Genomic DNA, 17,000 nt, shown 5'->3' with positions numbered 1-17,000 from the left:
GGCTGCGGGAGGTTTGGAGTGGTGAGGTCGAGGGTTTACGGAAGTTCCGAACGGAGTCTAGTGTGGAAAGTGGCCTAAGCTGGGTGACAGTGGGCTGGTTTAACTGGGCCCTTGATGGGCTGTCGTACATGGCCCCATATAACCATTTCCAGAATTTTTCTGGCCTTTGAATTTCAGTTCAAGTTCAATCTCATCTGAAAACAGTTCAATTTCCAATTGCGCAAATCAAAACTAGTCGTTTGCAAGCCAGGCTTTCATTTCATTTGTAGCATTTTGAAATGAATACATGTATTTATTTTATTTACATTGTAATTTAGAAATAGACACTTGTTTGGTTGTCACAGAAATTGCAAATGATAGCAGAATTTAATATTGAATTTGTAAATGCCTTCCATAGAGAAACGCAAATGACAGGTTTCAGCTTGAAATTGTGTTTACCCATGGTGTCATTTTGCTGGATTTCCTAAATGAAATGACAGCCCAATTCTGTGGCAACCAAACAGCCCACCTATGGAATTCCAAAATGAATTCCAAGATTCCAGGCCCAAATGATGGATACCAAACGACTTTATAGTTCAAGTTGACGAAAACAGGGAATGGTTACTCTAATAAAACGAATGGTTCATTTTGGCCTCAGTATAATATGCATGGCTTTTTATTCATTTCATAGGTTACAAGGGGAGTGGTGTTTTGGAACATGGAAGCATATCTTTCTCTATTTTAAAATACATCTTACATGAATTTTGAATTTCAAAAAAGTTAAAATAAAAAATTCGCACATACATCTTCACGTGCTACGCGCTCACAAAGTCGTTTCGCAAAAAATCAATGTGTCATGTGACGTTTGTAAAAAAGACAAAATTCAGTACTAAAAATAGTGCTTTTTACTAGATATATTTTATCTTTTTTACATAGTTCATAAAAAAATATTGGTTTTTCGTGAAACTTGACGAACGCACATATACTATGGACCGGGAGCCGAATTGAATTCTCGGGTTACAAGATATTTATTTCCATTGAAAGAATCCAAACCGAGAATTTTTTTTTTAAATACAGAAATAAGATAACACGGCTTCTGGAAAGGAGAAGAGAATGCTAGAACCTTGGAGATAAGGATCTAGAGGATTCCATAAAATAGCATTACTAAGGATATGAGGCAACATGGAGAATACAAAATTAAAAGAACGGCTGAGCTTGCAGGTGGGTATTGAGGGGGATAGAAACTAAATTATACATCAATAATTAGGGACACAACACAAGCATGAATACGATTGGATATCGCATAGATCACACTCCCTCCTTGCCAAAATGTAGTGCATGTAAGAATAAAAAAACAAATGACATAAAGTTTGATCAAGTATCTAGGAAAAAATATCAACATCCAGAATACCAAATTTATACCATTAGATTCCTCGTTATGTAAATTTTCATATGGTATATATTTGGTATCGTAAATGTAGATGATTTTGTCAAAAAACATGGTCAAAGTTAATACCGCTTGACTTTAAAAAAATCTTATTTGAACTACATTGTGGCAAGGAGGGAGTATTTATTTTCACATAATTTTCTAAATATAATATTTGGATAGAAAATATCAGATATAATACATACACGGAGAATGTAGGTTACAAATGGTATGAAATATAGATTTCATTAGAGTAAAAAATAGTCGTATATTACGTAAAATACATGAACCATGCACACTCATAGAATAGGCAACAACCTATATCCAAAATGGATTAATATGCAAAATTATACAAGACAAATTGGTTGAGTCCAAATAACCCAAGATTGGTATATGTATCGATTGATGTTGATAATACAAAATAATATAAGTAAGTAGTATACCATTCCCGATACCAATGATGATGTTAATGTATATATAGGAAACAAGAAAGATCTAGCAGCTTCTGTCTTACAAGGGTAACTAGCGAGAGCTATAAGAAAAATTATCTAGATCAACGAGAAGAGGCTGATGTGCATCAGAGCGGGAAGCCTCACAACCAAAAGGAGGTATCAAGTCGAGTCTGTTAGGTTGTGCTAAGCATAACTAAATTAAGCCGAACCAAAAATAACTCAATCGAAACTTTGTTTATAAGCTTGCAGCTAGCTGGAAAAATATAACACCTCTTGTTAAATTTGTTTAAAACTGAAAGAAAAATATTAAACAGAATACAATGGCGTGCCTCCCACCGTAACCAAATGACACTCAAGACTCCACCTCTGATATCATGGCCATGTGTCTTCTCTACCTTTGCACCGATGCGTTAACACACACCCTCACCCACATAGCCGTAAGCCGATGCGCAACCTAGTTCGTTGTAGCTAGGCCCTACAGCAGCTATGTGTCATCTGCCTCTCAGGCCTCTGCCATGGCGGTGGCCCTCGAGCTTTCGTCTTGCTTTCTTTAGTACGTCTCCGCTCCTCTGGATATCCGAAACTAGCATTCGGACAGCTCCTCCACCCTCAATACATCCACTGACGATGAGACAGGACATCGGTGGAGAAGATCATGGTGACCACGGCCACAAATCACTTGTGGGCCATGTCTGCCCCGCCGGACATGAGCATATCATGCCAGGCACCATTGCAGTCTCCAATGTGTGGATATTCCAGGGCAACCCGTAGTACCTCCTGCACTCCTGCCTCTAGTATTCTTCAGCTTGGTCGGGCCATCCCAGATCCTAAGGTTAGCCATGTCCCTAGGGAAGGGCCCGCGATCACAATAGGGAACCGGTCGACGTTCCTCTCAAAGTTGCGCTAAAAAAATAAGTACATCGATAATTTGATTTTATTCACTGAGAAGACTATCAACATCTTGATATGTCTAGTTATAAAGAATGATATTTGATGTGATCCAATAATTTTTAACTAATTGGTTGATACATCCATTTGTATGACAACCTCGTTTACCTATTTTGACGTGTGTATTATAAGAAAAACTTGTCTATATAAACAAACTCGCAAATTTGAGAACTAAAATTGACGTCTAAATCGAAAAGGAGGCTGAGACCCCCGGCCTCTGCATCAAATAGATGCATACGGCAAACAACTTTGTAAGATCGAATATACAGAAGACAAATTGTAGGATCCTGATCACCCTATAACCATGCATTTTCGCCGATCGCCCGAGGCTGTTAAACACAATATCAATTCTACAATTCCAAATCGATCAACATATAGCTGAAACACCAATGCAAAATTTAGCTTTAGTCTTCTTGTCGATACCATTTAGCCAATTTTCAAACATATTTATGATATTGAATGGTGGTGGAATATCGTAAGTGGCATAAACAATTCTCTATACTAGTCTAGCAAAAGGACAGAAAATAAAAAAGATAATTCACGGTCTCCTCTGAATGGCAAAAGCAACATTTCTTACTCCCATTCCAATTCTTTTAGCTAAATACCACGTGTGAGTACAACTTTTTTATTTAGGAACCACATGAAAATCTTTAACTTTAGTGGGATTTTCAACTTCTAGGAATAGTTTTTAAGAAACATGTATAATCATTCATTAAATCAGCGTACAATGATTTGATAGTAAACACCCCAGAGGAAGTTAATTTCCATATAAAAGAGTCTCGTTCATTATTTAAAGACACCCTGATCAAATGTCTACATAAGTGAATCCAAGAATCCACTTATTACCTGTCAGTTGGCTTGTAAACCTCATATTTATGGGGACAGATGACAAAACACTTGCAATAGTAACATGCTTATGTTGCGCAATATTGAATAATGCAGCGTACTGCGGAGCTAATGGTGAAAATCCTAGCCAAATATCTTCCCAGAAATAGATTGTTTTACAGTCACCAGAAATAGACCTTTGTGAAATAACCCATCCTTAACGTCCATACCGTCACATCTGTTGTCCACCTACATTTTTTTTCCTAGACCTCGACGCTCCCAAAGGCGGTTGTGATTAGGGCATCTCCAACCGAGCGACCCAAACGGACGCGCTGGGCCGTCCGTTTTGGGCCGTTTGCGTGCCCGAGCGGACGCGCGGACGGAGCCCTCCGTCCGCGCGTCCGTTTGGGTCGCACGCTGCGCCCAACGCAGCGGCCACCCATTTGGCAATAATATCTCGTAAACATAGAATAATATATAATAAACATAAAATATTATCAAATACCATAAAATATTATCAAATGTACCATGATAAATCAAATAAAATGTGCCATAGTTTGAGAAAAATATAAAAATTACAATTGAGATTGTCTAACTCAATTTGGGCGCTCGAGGATCTCCTTCGTCTCTTCTCGAACCAAGCTCTCTTCACCTCGCTCATGTTGGTCAAGTCGGCGTTCATGATGAGGTTGTCCTCGGCTTGGCGTTTGAGCTCAACTTCCTTCGCCTTCAGCTCCACCTCTTTGGCCCTTGCCATTGCTATGAGCTCAAGTTCTCTCTCTTTCAGCTCAAGTTCTTTAGCTTTGGTCTTGGCCTTGACCTCTTCAATCTCAAGCTTCTTCTGCTGGACATCAAAGAATTTCTTCCTGTCCTCTTCTTTCTCCCGGCGCCTCCTCTCATCCCTCTTGTCCGTGGACACCTCTCTGTCCGCATGCATCTCCTTCAAAGTGCCATACAACGGCTCCTCCTCGATGTTTATGCTGCCTGGACAGGAAGTTGTGCCCTCCTGTGTGTCAATGGGAGGTGGCTGGGGAGCCTGCTGTGTCGAAGTATATGGCAGGGTCGTCGGCATTGTCTACGCGAAAGACGGAGGGGCCTGCACGGTGGACGGTGACTGCGCGCGCGGCCGACAGATCGTCGAACAGGTTGCGTGCACCGGACGTCGCAGCTGCTCCCAGGTTCTTGGGGCCTTTGGAGTTCGTCGGCGCATGGTTCAGGTCAATGGACGAAGGTGACGGCCCCGTCATGGACTCGCCCACCTCCGGTGACCCATCCCGTGAGCGGTACGCGTGCCGCCCATGCGCCCCCATTTCGTGCCCAAACGGGGCAGTCGGTGGGGCGGTTGACCTTGGAGGAAGGGGCCGGGTCACGGAGGAGGCCGAGCTCCCCCCCGAGGCCGCGCCGGTGCCGGGGATGATCATGTGCTGGCCGAGCGCCGGGTGGCCGTAAAGAGCATGGCTGCGCCTGCTGCTCTTGAAGGACGGTGCTCTTCGCCTCCGTCTTGAGTTGGAGAAGGCTGCTCCGCCGCCCGCTGCCGCTCCTCCGCGGCAGCGGTTTCCCTCTTCCGTTGGTCGAGCGCCTCCGCGGCGGTCGGCCCTCTTCTTGCTCTCGAGCTTCCTCTCGCTCCGGGGTGAGGTCGGCCTTCGCCTTCTTCGTCGGCGGCCCGGGGGGAGCTCGGCCTCCGCCCGGTTCGGGAGCCGCCTCCACGGCAGGAGCGGCAACGGCCGCGGGTGCCTCCTCTCCGATGGTGGCGGTGGCGGCGGCCGTCGCTTCGTCGGCCATCTCTAGGTTTTGGGAGTACGGTGGAGTGTTTTCTGTTTTGGGAGGCAGACAGGCGGGCCAGGGGCGGACAAGGGAGGACGCAAGCGACCAGCCTTTCGCGTCCGCGGCCACGCAAACTCGTCCAAGATTTGGGCCGGGTTTGGGTCGTCCCGGACGCCGCGGCCATCCGTTTTAGGGATGGGTCCGCGCACTGGGCCGCGGTTTTGTCCGTTTCGACCCATCCGAACGCGCGGGCGCGGGATGGGTCGCCCGGTTGGAGATGCCCTTAGACCTGAAATCTTGGATAGGGCAGGGCGGGGTGCGTTTGGTGATCTTCTCACTTGTCTATGTTCGGTGCTGTTTCATATGCCGCCATTTGTGGCCGTGTCAGCTGTCGCGGTATTGACGAAGCCATGTCCAAATGCGTACAGACGAAGAGAGCAAACATTGGTGTATGCCAGAGTACAGACGTTTGACGCCAATCCAGCCACTATATATATGATGCGATCGAGTGTGATAATCTGCACACTGGAGTCTCCCTACTCAGCCACATGTCACCCTGTATCCGTCTGGACATGACGAGACCAGGCCAATCGCACCTCGCCGGCATTGCCGCCTTTTTCGTGCTGCTGGCCACCATCCCAGGGATGGCGGCTGCCGAGGTGCCTTCCACGGAGGTCGATGCCCTTCTGGCATGGAAGGCCAGCCTCGTCGCCCCAGCCACGCTGTCCGGCTGGTCCCGGAACGTCACGATCTGCAGCTGGGTCGGCGTGGTCTGCGATGCCATTAGCGTCGTAGAACTAGCGCTCCCAGGACTTGGTCTATCCGGCGGGCTTGCGACTCTCGACATGCCGGCACTCCCGGCGCTCGCTTTGCTGGACCTCAACGGGAATAACCTTGTCGGTGATATCCCGGCTAGCATCTCGCGGCTGCGCTCCCTCCAAGTACTCGACCTCGGCAACAACAGGTTCAGCGGCTCCATCCCGCCAGAGCTCGGTGACCTCAGCAGACTCTTCCACGTCCAACTCTCCCACAACAACCTCGCCGGCGACATCCCGCACCAGCTATGCAGGCTCCTCTCCATCAAGGGACTGGACCTGTCGAACAATCGGCTCAGTGGGGAGCTCCCAGCCTGCTGGTGCAACCTCCAAGCTCTGCTGTTCATCGACCTGTCCCAAAAGTCCAAAACCAGCTCACCGGGTACCTCCCGGACTGCTGGTGGAACCTACAGTCGCTGCAGTTCATGGACCTATCCAACAATTCCTTCTCAGGTGAAATCTCCGCTGCTAACACAAGCCACAGTTGCTCTCTGTCGTCACTTTACCTAGCACATAATAGCTTCACCGGTGCCTTCCCAACAGTTCTAGAGGGCTGCAACAAACTGGCCACCCTGGATATCGGGAACAATAGGTTCTTTGGTGATATCCCAACATGGATTGGGAGTAGGGTTCCATCATTGACAATGCTTAGTCTCAGATCAAACAGTTTCACCGGAGAAGTTCCTCCAGAATTATCACTCCTTCGGAAACTTCAGCTGCTCGATGTGGCAAATAATATCTTGACCGGAGAAGTTCCTCCAGAATTATCACTCCTTCGGAAACTTCAGCTGCTCGATGTGGCAAATAATATCTTGACCGGGTCAATTCCAGCAGCCTTCGGCAACTTGAGCTCCATGAGAAATCCAAAACGTATATGGCCCCGGAGACCCAAGAGCCCTCAACGGTCAAAATACCCGGACAGGATTGACATAATCTGGAAGGGGCGAGATATTGTTTTCCAAAGAGGGCTCGAGTTACTAGCCGGTATCGACTTATCCGGTAATTTGTTATCACAGTGCATCCCTGAAGAGCTACTCAACCTTCGTGGCCTCCGGTTTCTAAACCTATCAAGAAACCATCTGTCGTGCAGTATTCCTGAAGACATTGGTAGGTTGAGTTTTCTCGAGGCCCTGGACCTATCATCTAATGAACTTGATACATTCCTCCCAGCATCTCTAGCTTATCGTGGCTCAGCATATTGAATGTCTCTAACAATCATTTGACAGGCAAAATACCTGCTGGGAGGCAGATCCAGACCTTGACAAACCCATCGATCTACGCCAACAATTCTGGGCTTTGTGGATTTCCTCTGGACATTCCATGTGCAAATACTTTGCTGCCACCGGATGAGAGAAATGGTGAAGAGGAAGACTACTGGATGTACTATTGTGGGATTGCTGGGATTGTGTTTGGTTTCTGGCTATGGTTTGGGATGCTCTTTACATTTAAGACATGGAGATATGCTTTTCTCTTCATTGTTGACGGCATACAATGTAAGATTACGAAGTAGTTGCCACATTAATTAGTTTTGTTCTATTCAAGCACCGGTTAGATCAACAAGTTTCACGTTTTCACCTAAGATAATGTTCGAGGTTCCAAAACAGTGTCTTCAACAAAACAATTGTCAGGTACTACAACGAATTAAAGTCTGAATTTAGGTTTTTCACCCTGCACGAAGAGCACACAAAAAATGAAGTTGTCTAATGTTGTCGCCCCGCAAGTCACCCAAACAACAGGCTCTCTTCATCGCATACAACCCCCCCCCCCCCCCCACCCCCTCCGACATTACTTAGCGATCTCGAACTCAACATGTGCCACAAAATGTCAGCCATCATGACATTCTACGTCTGTCAACACCATGTAAATCTAGACGTAGACATGTTCGCTAATGTCGACCAAAAGTGGACCTTCACGTCGCTCCCTCTTGAATCCGCATGGGCTTACAATATGGATCTGCACAATATCCATCTGATGCAGCCTTCAAGGGGCGCCAAGCGCCAAACCGTGTATCTCTTGCAGAAAAATCCGGAACTCGCCGGCGACAAGATCGATGAGGATCGATAGCAAGCCAATCGGTGACTTGCACTAGTGGAAAACGGGGTTTTAGCACCGGTTGTCCAACCAGTGTTAAATCCACGTGGCGGCTGCCAAGCTCCTGGGCGGGAGGACCTTTAGCACCGGTTCGTGTGTTACAAACCGGTGCTAAAAGGTCTGCCGCGGCAAGAAAATGCTCCAAAAGGTTGCCGCGGCAGAACCCACTAATGGTGCCTTTTTTTTATCCATTTTTTTCAAATTATTTTTCACTCTTTTTTTATTTTTTCAAAATTTCTAGTATTTTAGTTATTTGACAAGTTTAGTCTCCAACTACATTTAATCTCTACTCAAATTACTTACTCGTGGTCATACTTCCTGACCGGTCACCCATCCTCCCACTACTCCAGCACTAGCACGTTTAACTTTCGAGTTTCTTCCCATCTGGTTCCAAGTGCTTCGCGCATATGTTATTGATAGTAGTATCATATAAATCGTATTAACATGTTGGTCACGATATCACACTTTTTTATTGTTTGAATTCCAACTAATTCTTTTAATAAACAAAAGTAATGATGTAATAATAATATCGAATAAGTAAATAAACAATAAAATTTTAAAAAAAATTAAATTTCTTTTTAATTAAAATAAAAAACCTGAAAATATGAAATCTAAAAATTGGCTAACATTTATGGTTAAGTAATAGTAATCTATATGCAGGAAGGAATTATTAATTTAATTTTTTTAACAATAAAAAAATAAAATCCTAAATTTCTCGCAAAAACTAAAAATCTTCCTGCTTTCATATTTCCATTTGGAATTTAGAGAATCTAAAAATTGGCTAACCGGGTATATTTGGGTGAATTCAGATGTAACTTTTTTCCACGATCATTTTGATATATTATACATTTTTTTGACGTCCTATGCAACCAGAAAAGCCGTTTAACCTTTTTCTAAACATTCTTTGCAGAAAAGTCAAAATTCAAATTTGTTAATTTCCCGGTTGCGTAAGACACATGAATCTCAAAAGATTTTTTTTTTGAATTTTCTATCATTTTCTTTTGTATTTTACAGAGATTAAAAAAAAGCGATCCACGGGGGTTGGAGTGCGTGGGGAGCAAAAAAATCTTTTACACCAGTTCGTGCCAAGAACCGGTGCTAAAGGTCCAGCACGAACCAGTGTTAAAGTCATGGCCGCTCGAACCGATGCTAAAGCACCCTTTAGTCTGGATTCGTAGCCCAATCGGTGCTAAAACTTCGGGCAGCTTCAAATAAGCCATGTTTTCTACTAGTGTTGACGCAAGAAGAGAGTAGAGTTTTTTTTCCTAATATGGTTCTTTCGTTCCTCGTTTTTAATCATCTAAGTGGAAATTTCTCGGTACGACCTCTTGTTATTTTATTTCTTCTTTCCTACATTTTTTCTTATTTTTTCTTTTCCAATTTTTTGGTTTCATTTATTTTTTCCATCTAGGCCGTTGTTCCCCTCCGTCTAGGCCTTTGTCCCCTTCCGTGTAGGTTGTTATTCCGCTCAGTGTAGGTCGTTGTTCCGCTCCGTGTAGGTTGTTGTTTCCCTTTTTCAAGGTCATTGTTCCCCTCCATGTCGGTCGTTGTTCCCCTCCATCTAGGCCGTTGTTTTCTTCCGTGTAGGTCATTGTTCCGCTCCGTGTAGGATGTTATTTCCCTTTTTCTAGGTCATTGTTCTCCTCCGTGTCGGTCGTTGTTCCCCTCCGTCTAGGTCGTTGTTTCCATCTGTCTAGTCTCTTGTTCCTATCCGTCTAGACTGTTTGTTCTCCACCATGTAATCTATTTATTCCCCTCCGTTTAATTTGTTGTTCCCATCTGTCTAGTGTGTTGTTCCCCTCCGTCTATTTTGTTGTTCCCACGCACCCGTCTAGGTTGTTGTTCCCATCTTTCTAGTGTGTTGTTCCCCCCGTCTATTTCATTGTTCCCATCCGTCTAGGTTGTTATTCCCATCTATGTAGTGTTTTGTTCCTGTCCGTCTATTTTTGTTGTTCCCTTCCGTCTAGTGTCTTGTTCCGCTCCGTATAGGATGTTGTTCCTCTCTATCAAGGTTGTTGTTCCTCACCATGTAATCTATTGTTCCCCTCCATTTACGTTGTTGTACCCCCTCCGTCTATTTTGTTGTTTCCCTCTGTCTATGTTGTTTGTTCCCCTCCATCTTTTTTGTTGTTCCCCTTGCAATCGTGAGTTGTTCCCTCAATCGTGATTTGTCCGCAGAAACTTTTTTTTGTGTCGTATTTTTGGATGTTCTTATTTTTTTCTTTTTCTATGGTTCGATCCCAAGTGTAGAAGCAGGCCAATTGAATTATTTATACAGATTGCTACATGCATGGTCACATTAGCTAGCTAGCCATTGGTGAGCGTTTTGACCCGTGTGTTGTGCCGTGAAATATCATGCAAATATATCGTACATCTTGCCGTGAAAACCATGCACGTACATCTAGCCATGAAAACCATGCATGTACAGTCAGCAGCGTACTGCGTACCTTTTTTTAGGGGATCGTAGTGCCTACCCAAGTCCAACTCATGTTTGGGCCCCACGTCCAACGCACTACCAAGTGAACCAGCGCCGCTCCTCTCGCCAGTAAGTTGGGCCGGCCCATCCGCACGATCCCCGCACAAACGTGCAGTATGCATGTTATTTTAGTCCCACCTCAAAAGTTTAAGAGGAGATTGACCAGTTTAAATACCCCGCGGGTCAACTACAGGTCAAGCAGTTGTTGTGTGGGTCGTAGACGTTCATGGGCCGCTGAACGAAGAAATGACCAGTGAGCAAAATGAACGAACCATCCCACATTGGGCCGCCCGTAAAATCAACTACCTGTGCGATGTGGAAGGGCGGATCCTATACACCGACCAGGTCGGTGTATACGACTTGCCGCACACCCCCGGCATCGTTTGGGCCGGCCCATATTCCGCTTCGCCGTTCTGTTTCTTTCCCCTTCTTTCCTTGTCGTTCTTCTTCGTTCTTAGGTGTCTCCGTGGCCAGCGCCTCTCGCCCGCTTTGCTTCCCCAACTTCCCAAATTGCAAGCTCGGAGCACGGATCAGATCGCCGAATCGCGTACCCCTCGCCCCACTCCACCCCACTTCGTTCGGAGCCTCAGGTTCGGTTCGCTCCCCGCACTGAATTCTCGGGGTCTATTCGTGTTTCTTGTGAGGCGATTTCGTCTCTTTACTGGACTAGTTGTTCAGTTGTTTGTTAGTTTACCGCTGTGTGCTTTGATCTAATTCGGCCCCGATGCATCTCCGGCCGAAACGAGGGCATCTTCCCAGCGACTTTTGGGTACCCTGTGTGGCTTTTTCGTACGTGTGTTGAGAAAATCAGAGCTAGGGTTTGTGCCGGAGATGTTCGATCCGGTAGCCTGAACGCGATTCTGGTGTTTACCTGGTAAATGGATGTTGTTGCTGTGATATAGTTAGGACGGTAGTAGCGGCGTGATTGGTTAGTCCAGCATTTAATTTGCACTAGCATACACGGATGAGAGCATAGAAATGCATAGTTAAGTATTCCACGACAGCCCCATCGCACTGTAATAGGGGCACTACTGCAGTGCTACTGGAGAGGAGTAACATCTCAGGCTTTCAGCCCTTCCAATCAGATTTGGTTCGGTGTGAGCATTGCAATTCTGTAGGTGTAGTACGGTACAGATTTGATATTTTCTGCAGCTGTGGTAGAATAAAACAGAATGTATAGATGCAAGATTGGTTGGTTCACTTTTGTTACTCCTGATATAATGCCATAGCGAAATTAGCATCTTGATCTCCATGTTTGATACTGTAGGAGGTGCTGCAAGTAAGGGCTCAATGTGTAGCCTATTGATTTTTACTTCATTGTGTTATGGTGGATAGGTTAGTGTGTGTTTTGTTCAAACTGCTACATCTTGATACAGATTCCGGATTTGAGTACTGGGTACAACTCTGTGGCCCTGTTTCCTATATCATGTATCACAGTTTTGGTTATTAAAAAATAATCTCACAAACATTTCACATGTCCTGATATATTGTTTAAGGTAGAAAACCATTCATGCTTTTATTTTTGTTCAAGGTAAAAAAAAAACCATTCATGCCAAGAATCATTCATGCTTGCACGGATATTGAAATAAAAGCCCCGTTCATGCGTTTATTTATGTTCAAGGTAGAAAACCGTTCATCTTGACAAAGGATATTGAAATAAAAGCTTCGTTCATCCGTTTATTTATGTTCAAGGTAGAAAACCGTCAATTCCAAGAATCCATTCAGGCTTTGTATTTTTATTCAAGGTACGAAACCGTTCATTCCAAGAATCGTTCATGCTTCTATTTTTGTTCAAGGTAGGTAAACCGTTCATTCCAAGAATCCTGTCATGCTTTTAATTTTGTTCAAGGTAGGTAACCGTTCATTCCAAGAATCCACATGCTTTTATTTATGTTCAAGGTAGAAAACCGCTAATATGCCAAGAATCCGTTCATGCTTTTATTTTTGTTCCTTGTACGAAATTGTTCATGCCAAGAATCCGTTCATGCTTGCATTTTTGTTCAAGGTACGAAACCGTTCATTCCAAGAATCCATTCATAATTTTATTTTTGTTCAAGGTACAAAACCGTTCATTCCAAGAATTCGTTCATGCTTTTATTTTTGTTCAAGGAAGAAAACCGCTCATGCCAAGAATCTGTTCATGCTTTTTATTTATGTTCAAGGTAGAAAACCTTTCATTCCAAGAATATGTTCATGGTTTAGTTTTTTGTTCAAGGTTGAAAATCGTTCATGCTCGTATTTTATGGTCAAGCTACCAAAGCCGTTCATGCTTGCATTTATGTTCACATTTCGAAACCATTCATTCAAGAATACGTTCATACTTTTATTTCTGTTCAAGGTAGAAAATAGTTCATGCCAACGATCTGTTCATGCTCGTATTTATGGTCAAGGTAGAAAACCGTTCATGCCAAGAATTTGTTCATGCATTATTTAATGTTGAAGCTATCAAAACTATTCATGCCAGGTCAAGGTAGGAAATCATTAATGAGAAGAATCCGTTCATGCTTATATTTTATGGTCAAGGTAGAAAACCGTTCATTCCGAAAAAATCTGTGCAAGCTTTTATTTATGTTCAAAGCACCGCTCATGCCAAGAATCAGTTAATGCTTCTTTTCCAAGGTATGAAACCGTTCATTCCAAGAATCCGATCATGCTTTTATTTTTTCTTCAAGATAGAAAACTGTTCATGCCAATAATCTGTTCATGCTTTTATTTTTGTTTAAGGTAGAAAACCGTTCATGCCAAAAATCCGTTCATGCTTTTATTTATGTTCAAGGTAGAAACAGTTCATTCCAAGAATCCGTTCATGCTTGCATTTATGTTCAAGGTACGAAACCACTCATGCCAAGAATCCCTTCATGCTTACATTTTTTTCAAGGTTCGAAACCGTTCATTCCAAGAATTTGTTTTTGTTCAAGGTAGAAACCGTTCATTCGAAGAATCCAGTCATGCTTTTATCTTTCGCTCAATGTAGAATACCGTTCATTCCCAGAATCCGTTCATGCTTTAATTTATGTTGAAGGTAGAACTGCTCATGCCAAGAATCCTTTCTATTCTGTCTCCTATTTTTTTATGCTTATTATGGATTTATCTATTCTTCCAATTAATGCAAATATGATTCTGAGATTTTTGTCATTCAGTTCATTAGATGGTACAACAGAATTGAAGTATAATCATTCTCCAATGTTAGCTTCATATTCTTTTAATTCTTCAATATTTGACTTTTTCTTTCGTGTATGGAATTTGTACACTCTTTGACATTTGATATCTGACATTTTTTCATTTCATATACATGTATGTTAAAAAAAGGTTGACGTTCAAGCCATACATGAAAAATCTCTACTCAACTTGTGATAAGCAAGTATAATGAGCATCAGATACCATTGTCAAGACAATTCATTGCTAAACATATAAGTACTTTTTTACCTGTTTTCATTATGCTTCTCTAAACAGTCGGCACATAAATCTATAATGTGTACCTGGATACTCTAATAGTTTTTTCCACAATCATTTTGTACCCAAACTCCCAAAGTACACAATTACAACTCATTTTCCTTTATAATTTTCTCTGTTTCTCGTACTATAGTGCTATCTCCACTACTACAATCGAAAGAGGCAACAAAAACCTAGGAATATTGTTGTAGTTTGCTTAACTACAAGTTTCATACTGTAGCAATTTTTAGTCCTCTTCTACATCCTCCCGCAATTTCTTAGAGTGTCACTTAATGAGTTCAATCTCAGAGTTGTATTCCTTAACCTCCATTAACAGTATGTTGCACACCTCATGAACAAGCTTCAAGTTAATTGTCTTTACTTGCCTCCGGTACTTCTTCGCATGGTCTAGGTCTGCCTTCATGTCTTCAGGAATGGACTAAACCTTCTTGTGTTCTCTCCTCCAAGCCGCTTTCTACTCCCTCAGTTTATCGAACAAGTTGTACATTTCGTTCTAGCTTCTTAGCTGAAGCTCCACCTGGATGGTGTCAAGGTTCTATAAACAATTAGCACATTAAACAATTCTCGTACAGTGCTCGCCACACAACGATTATTTGAGAGGAAGCACGGGTCATTGTCCATGGTGGGGCGACGGGTTATGTTGAAAGGTTCGGTTTGTTTTCAGTCTTGTAGAGGTGTGCCCTTCCATCATGTCACACCATAAACCTTCTTTTCGTTGGTACTAGCCTACACTGTCTTGTCCATTTGATGGAAATATTATTCCACTTTCTAACAGTTTATAGCACTGGTCCATTGATTCTTATGAGCACTATAGTTATCCGTGGGTCTGGTGTTCATGGCACTTTTCATCCTGTGTTTTCGTTCCCCAAATAGTCCAGTTTTGTCGAATTGTGTCATCTTCAGAAACTTTTCATCCCATCTTCACAAGAAGAATATGAACATATAGAAACATAAGTTATAGAAAAGAGTATATTCGGTAACTCTGAACTTTATATTTTCATCCTTGAAAATCCCTGAGCTTCTTCAGCCAGAACGTCATGGGAAACATGAAGACTCTGAAATGCATTGTCAATCCAGCTTGTGGTAAACAGTAAAATGAATTTTCTCACTCTTTCGCAGGTTCCACACCTTCTTCGTTGACCAAAGTTCACATCCTCCGAGCATGAAAAGATGATATATCATAAAAGTAAGTTTCTTATTTTTTTTGAGCAGTACAAAGAAATTAATATAATTTCTTTTGCATTTCAAAAAACATTAATCTAGATTTTTCTTATTTTCTCTATTTCATTTTCCCAGATATTTCATCAAGGAAAGGAACACAACACAAGCATGGAAATGCTTCTCCTACAAGGCAAGGAGATTCACAGATCATTTGGAAGGAAAGCATTGAAAATGAGTTTCCAAGTGATAAACATGAATTCTGTGTACCCAGACAAAAAAATGTATTGTCCCTATTTTTCACAACATTTTGACAATTTTCTCATTGATGTGTATTACGTGCTATACAAACGGGGAAGAATCAGTACAGTTCATTTTTATCATGTATATCTGATGCAAAAAATAAAATGTTTCGTTGAACAGTACAGTTCACTTTTTAGCTTCTGGTTAATGCAAAAAAAAATGTTTTCAACGGAACAGTCCGAAACAGTACGAAAATCATTAGGGGAAATGCATCGACTAAACACAGTACATACAGGAACATGGAAACGCACGGAAACATCAAGCAAGCCGTGTGGAATGATCAGAAATGCAAACTGAATAAACACCGAACGGTTCACCGTAACTGGGCCAAGCCCACATACGACCAGAGGGGTGTGCGGCACCGAATCAGTGCCGACCAGCTCGGTGCATAGCACCTCCCATGTGGAAGCAAGGGGTCGCGCGAGCGCATGGAGGAGGACCCATCTAAGTCAGATATCCAGATGTGTTTTTGTGAAGGACCGGGCCGTTGGTGCTGCCATTTACCCGGCGATCCCTATACATCGCTCATTGAGGGAGCGAACGGACGCTCCGCATACCCCCCGCTCCTTCGCGCGCCTTATGGGCCTGGCCCGTTAACTTCTTTTGAACTTTCCTCGCTGCGCTATCTGGGTCGCCGCACACCCTCCGTTCATACTGGGCCTAATCATTCCCGAACATTGCTGCTCCCTTCGCGTCGCTGGGACTTCGTTCTGCATTCTTTCTCTTCCTTTGTACATTTCGGTTCCGGGTTTTTTTTACTGTTTTTAAATTTTCCTGGTACGTTCTAATTTTCTTTACCTTTTCTTTTTCATTATTTAAATTTTCTATTAGTACTTTTTTTGCTACTTTCATCTTTATTTATATTATCTTTCTTCTTTGTTTTTTATCTTTTTTCTGTTTCTTTTCATTTTTGCAATTTTAGTTCCACTTTTTGTGCTTGACGGGCGCTTGCGAGTATATATTAAAAAATGTTTAGCTCAATGAAAATATATTAATACTTCCCCTGTATGAAGATATGTGACTTTGATTTTGTCGATATTTGTACGTAGTAACCGTGATATAGTGTGTAGATACATTTGAATATCAATTTAAGTCACTTATTTCCGAACGGAAGACATAATTTTTTTACTATTCATATTCAGAAAAGTCATTCAAAAAAAGTAAATGTTGATATCGAAAAATCGTTCAAATAACGTAAATGTTCATATCGAAAAATTGTTCAAAATACGTAAATATCGATATTGAAAAAACATTCAGAAAACGTAAATGTTCATATCGAAAAGTCGTTCAAACAACGTAAATGTTCATAT

General features: G+C 42.7%; 1 pseudogene; it reads left to right on the top strand.

Annotated features, from left to right (window-relative positions):
* Positions 1-5,966: 5,966 nt before the first annotated feature.
* Positions 5,967-7,719, top strand: LOC124689417 (annotated as a pseudogene).
* The last annotated feature ends 9,281 nt before the right edge of the window (positions 7,720-17,000 follow it).

Source organism: Lolium rigidum, chromosome 2 (genome assembly GCF_022539505.1).
Source record: "Lolium rigidum isolate FL_2022 chromosome 2, APGP_CSIRO_Lrig_0.1, whole genome shotgun sequence".
In the NCBI taxonomy this organism is placed as follows: domain Eukaryota; kingdom Viridiplantae; phylum Streptophyta; class Magnoliopsida; order Poales; family Poaceae; genus Lolium; species Lolium rigidum.
The sequence above is the reverse complement of the archived record's forward strand: the minus strand, read 5'-3'. Positions and strand labels throughout refer to the sequence as shown.